The sequence below is a fragment of the Mauremys mutica genome, unplaced genomic scaffold, assembly GCF_020497125.1.
Source record: "Mauremys mutica isolate MM-2020 ecotype Southern unplaced genomic scaffold, ASM2049712v1 Super-Scaffold_100090, whole genome shotgun sequence".
Classification (NCBI taxonomy): domain Eukaryota; kingdom Metazoa; phylum Chordata; order Testudines; family Geoemydidae; genus Mauremys; species Mauremys mutica.
The window spans coordinates 10857-16319 of NW_025423262.1; the positions used below are offsets into that span (position 1 = coordinate 10857).

At 50.1% G+C, this 5463-nt stretch overlaps 2 non-coding genes across 2 annotated transcripts; one reads left to right on the forward strand and one right to left on the reverse strand.

Moving 5' to 3' along the window:
* The first annotated feature begins 1118 nt into the window (after positions 1–1118).
* On the forward strand, positions 1119–1191 carry TRNAV-AAC. The gene has a single exon. It is a non-coding gene; the product is annotated as a tRNA-Val (tRNA).
* A 1394-nt stretch (positions 1192–2585) lies between these two features.
* On the reverse strand, positions 2586–2657 carry TRNAG-UCC. Its single transcript has one exon. It is a non-coding gene; the product is annotated as a tRNA-Gly (tRNA).
* Positions 2658–5463: the final 2806 nt, after the last annotated feature.

Consider the following 5463-nt stretch of genomic DNA (forward strand, 5'->3'; position numbering starts at 1 on the left):
AGCTGCTAGGACTCCTTCCTGCCAGCTGCGGGGGAGTGCTCTGCAGCTCCCACTGTGGGAGGTCCACCCAAAAATGTGGGGCTGAAATAGTGCTCGGGCAGTGATCCCCACCAGTGACCTGGGCCATCCTTTGGGCTCTCTGGTGAGAACCCTCCGCCTCAGTCCCTACCCTGATTGGCTGAGCAGGGGGTTATTGACAGGGAGGAGACTCAGGTCCTTGTTGTTCTCTTTTAAGACCAAGGAAATAAGTCAGAACCAGTTCTATGTTTGATGAATTTTGCTGCTTCTCTACATTAATGGTCTCTGAGCAGTTCATGATTCTCTCTGACATTGCAGTTCTCCTCAAATACTTGCTGAATAATTCGTGTGCACTGTTGTTGGTCTGGAGCTCGATTACAGACCTAAAAGTCACAATATTACAACAAAAAACCTTCAACAACAGACTCCCACGAGAGATGCTGAATTGGAATTAATTTGCAAACTGGACACCATTAAATTAGGCTTGAATAAAGACTGGGAGTGGGTGGGTCATTACACAAAGTAAAACTATTTCCCCATGTTTATTTGTCTCCCTACTGTTACTCACATCTTCTTGTTAACTGTGGGAAATGGGCCATCCTGATTATCACTACAAGTTTTTTTCTCCTGCTGATAATAGCTCACCTTAACTGCTCACTCTCATTATAGTGTGGATGGCAACACCCATTTTTTCATGTTCTCTGTGTATATATATCTTCCTGCTGTATTTTCCACTGTAAGCATCTGATTAAGTGGATTTTAGCCCACGAAAGCTTATGCTCAAATAAGTTTGTTAGTCTCTAAGGTGCCACAAGTACTCCTCATTATTTTTGCAGATAAATTAATAGAGGTGAAGTCCATTAATGGCTATTAGGCAGCCTGGGTAAGGAATGGTATCCCTAGCCTCTGTTTGTCAGAGGGTGGAGATGGATGGCAGGAGAGAGATCACTTGATCATTACCTGTTAGGTTCAGTCCCTCTGGGGCACCTGGCATTGGCCACTGTTGGCAGACAGGATATGGGGTTGGATGGACCTTTGGTGTGACCCAGTCTGGCCATTCTTCTGTTCTTATGAAGGGAGGGGCAGAGCCCTGCAACAGAGTTTCTGTAGTGTAGTGGTTATCACATTTGCCTAACACGCAAAAGGTCTCTGGTTCAAAACCAGGCAGAAACATGATGGCTTAATTTTTCCCAGCTCCTAGTGGCCTGTCCCTGCTGTTGTAGGAGCAGCAGTGATTTCTATGCTCAATAGGTCTGTTATACTTCCCCCATTCCCATTTTTGTCTCCTCTCCCTCTCTGAATGCCTGTGAAGTGGCTTTCCCCCTCCCCCTCCCGCTCCCTCCTGCAATGCTTGTGGGATGAAGGGGCTGGTTGAACAGCTGGAAGATCAGAAGAGCTCCTAGATAGACAAGGTGTCTGGGACTCTCATTAGGCAGCGATCACACACCCAGAGCATGGACACTGCCCAAGGCGGAGTGTGACCCACCAGATGCAGCCAAGTCATCTCTAGTCGCAGGCCATGAGGAGCAGGTCCTTAAAAGGGGAAGGGGCCCTGTGCTCAGGAGTCACTCACAAGCTTGTACCTCCAGTGAATGCCCTTCGCCTGGACCGCCTGGCCAGTGGTTCGCTGCATTGCAGTTCATCGTGCCTCGGGAAGACTTACCTTCAACACACTGTCCATCACGGCACTGTGGGACACTTACCTTGCAGAATCCTGTGCCTGCCTCTTGGCTTCCCAGGGGTGGCTACTTGCAGCCCAGGAGAAGAAGGATGGTTCTGGTGAAAGGAAGACAAGCAAAGCACTGGGAGGAAATTTGGGTGTGGGCGCTGTGCTGGGGGTGGGGGTGGGGTGCAGGAGGGGTGGTGCAGCTCCCAAAGTGACCGGTACACACAACCCTCTGGCAGCAGCTCCTAGATGAGTGGGGCCAGGGGATCTCCGTGTGCTGCTGTCTGCAGGTGCTGCCCCCAGAGCTCCCATTGGCTACAGTTCCTGGCCAATGGGAGCTGCAGAGTTGGTGCTCGGGGCAGGGGCAGCACGTGGAGACACTCCCCCCACTCCAGGGGATGCTGGGACATGCCAGCCACTTCTGGGAGCGGCACGGAGGGACGGAGGTAGAGTGGGCATGGAGCCACCTTAGTGCTGCTGGCACATCTCTGCACACGCATTGGGGAGGGGAGCAGAGGGCTTCCATATGCTGCCTGGGGTAGGGACAGTGTACGGAGCTGCCTCCCCTCCCGGGTCTATTCCAGGAGTGGGTGGGTGGGGTCTTTTGGCCTGCAAGGTGCAGCAGGTCGGACTAGATGATCACACTGGTCCCTTCTGACCTTAAAGGCTCTGAGTCTAACAGGGAGAGGGAAGTAAAGGAAATTTAAAAAAAAAAATGAACCAAGCATTGTAATACCAGGATGACTCCAACTGCTCATTATATAGTCCCACCCCTTTCTTCCTCCACTGGGTGTTTAATGACCTGTTGGGATTTGGGACACTGGTTTTCTCATTCCATTGATAAACTGATACAAGGTGACTGAAACTAAACCAATTCCCAGGGAAGGAATCATCACATCATTGCATTGGCTGGGAATCGAACCCAGGTCAACTGCTTGGAAGGCAGCTATGCTCACCACTATACCACCAATGCATCTGGTGAAAGTCTCTGATTTTTCACACTTGGTGTCTGGTCACCTTACTTCTCAGCATGAGGCAAATGTCTCTGTGGTCTCTGCCGTTCATGGTGGGGAGTTTCCCCACTGATAACAGTTCTTGCTGGGTTGGGGATGCGAGAGAGAAGAGGCGTTTATTCTGTTTCATTCCTCTCCATTTTCTGTTCCTCCCCTTCCCTTCCAGGGTCCTCCCTTCCATTTCAGACTGTGCAGTGACACCCTCCCCGCACCCAGGACTCTCGAGCCTCTGGAGCAGCACGATCCCATGAGATCCTCAGTGACCAAGGGTCTTTTCCAACTTCCAGGAGACCCCAGCTTGAGTCTAAAGGAAGCTCTGTTCCTTCCTGGGGATCCTCTCTCCCTTCATGGAGATCAAGATCATGAAGCCTCTGCCTTGCCTCCTGGGTCTGAATTAATGTCCCATTTCCCACTATCTGCTCGAAAGAAACAAATGTTTCTAACCCAGGTGAGCGGTGTTAATTCAGCTGGAATCCTTCACTCACATTCCTTAGGCGATACAGACTCTCTGTGACACAGACTGACTGGGGTTCATCTCTGCATGTCCCCAATGGGGAAGGAAAGACAGTGAGGGGGAAAGAAGATGGACAGAAGGAGTCAAATGGGGCTAGACCAGAATAGGACATTTTCTGCCTGTTAAAATGTACTCGACTCTAATTGCTTAAAACAAAACAAAAACCCACCAGCTTCTGTTTGAACCATCAGCTTTTCACAGAGCAGCCAAAGTGGTGAAGCACAGACACACATAACCACCTACAGCCCAAGTTTGTCTAAGAAGCACCTATAGTGGCTCATGCAGGAGGAAATACAGCTGTGGGTGTGTGTTCAAGCCTCATCCAGAGCATTGGTTTTCATTAGCCACGGAGCTTCCCCCACTCGCTTTGCCCAATTCACATGGAAAGTGCCATGGGAGGGTGATGAGAGTAAATTCTAAACTCTGAAATCCGGCGGTTGGCCCAGAGATTGGGATAAGGGGTTTGAAGAGAAAAAGCTCTAAGAGTATAAAACCAGACAGTCTCCAGGGGCAGATTCAGTACAGCGCCTCAACAGGGAGCCATTTGCGGGAGGGGGTTTCACTCCCTCTGTTCAATGTCCTGAGAGGTATTTTAAGGTGAAGATAACGCCATGGCTAACAGGTGACTGGCACGTCCTGGGTTAAAGAAAGGGACCTGGGTTAATAGTCTGAAGATTTGCGTTACCGTCACTGTCTGACCCCCCTTCCGTGCGGAGCAGGTGTGTACGTTGCTGTGTGGAACGCACAGACTCCTGCAGAGCAGGGGCAGCTGTTTCCATGGCAGAGAGCCTGGCACTTAGGAGACTTTCTTGAGTTGCTGTTTTGAAGCAATTCAATAAAATAATGGTGGAGCTACACTGTCCAGTCCAAAATTTCAGCCCTCTAGTTCAAAAACACTATTTTAGGATCTAAACAGGAGGCTTTCAGTGCTAGGACACCTGACCCGAGAGCTCAGAAGGGGGTGTAAGAGCTGCTGACTCTGAGGGTCCCGGGCTAAATCCACTTACAGGGGGAAGTATTTTGATTTATTTGATTGATAATGAGCACCAGCTACCAGGGGAGAAGCCCTGGGAGTCGCTGCCACTCCAGCTGCGGCCCCCTCCCCCCCCGAATTTTGCCTAGGGCGCCCGAAACCCTGGCGCCGCTCCTGGCTGTTCTTATGTTCTAACTGCTGGTTATGGAAGAGACGATCTTTCAGGCTACACAGAACTGAAGAAGTGTGTGGGGTTAGCTCCACAGCTTGTCTCTTTCACCAACAGAGGTTGGTCCTCTGCAAGCTCTTACCCTCACCCGCCTTGTCTCTCTTGAATAGCGTAGCTGAAGTCGAAGTATCTTAGATCGATTTACCTCTCGTCCTCACAGCGCAGGATCGACGTCTGCGGCTCCCCCTGTCAACTCCGCTACCGCCGTTCGCACTGGTGGAGTTCTGGAGTCGACAGGAGCACTTTCGGGGATCGATATATCACGTCTAGATGAGATGCGATATAACGATCCACGAGAAATCAATCGCTACCTGCCGATACAGCGGGTAGTCTAGATGTACCCACAAAGCGAAGAACACATGTTCCATGATTTCATAGGGCAGAGTTTTATGCAATAGGGAACTTTCCCTGTGTGAATTTGACAGGTGGATCAACATAGAGACACATTGTGACCCTTCTCAGGGAGCTGAGGGCTGTGAATCTCTTGTTGCCACCTATAATAATAATTAGAGATATACCAATCTCCTAGAACGGGAAGGGACCTTGAAAGGTCACTGAGTCCAGCCACCTGCCTTCACTAGGAGGACCAATTGTTGCCCCAGATCCCTATGTAGCCCCCTCAAGGACTGAATTCACAACCCTGGGTTTAACAGGCCAATGCTCAAACCACTTAGCTATCCCTCCCCCTGACCTACCACTAGGAAGAGGGAGTTTTCCATTTGGATGTTAGTGACCAAACTCACCAGCCTGCTGGAACTCAAGCACCCTCCTCTGAGCTACAGCAGCCACCTTAACCCTTGAGTTCCTTCAATGTGTCCCCCTCTGGGGTCCAGCCCGGGTCACCAGATACTCGGTGAAATCCCAGATCCTCTCTTCCCCAAGTATCTCAGGTTACTAGTTTTACTGTGGACCATTGCTACTGTATCTCACACAGCACCTGAGTACAGTTATCGAACAAGCAAAAAATGTATTTAACAACGGATAGAGATTTAAAGAAACAAATGTGAGTGATGGAAACCAACTGTGACCAACTAAACAAAGGCAGAAAGT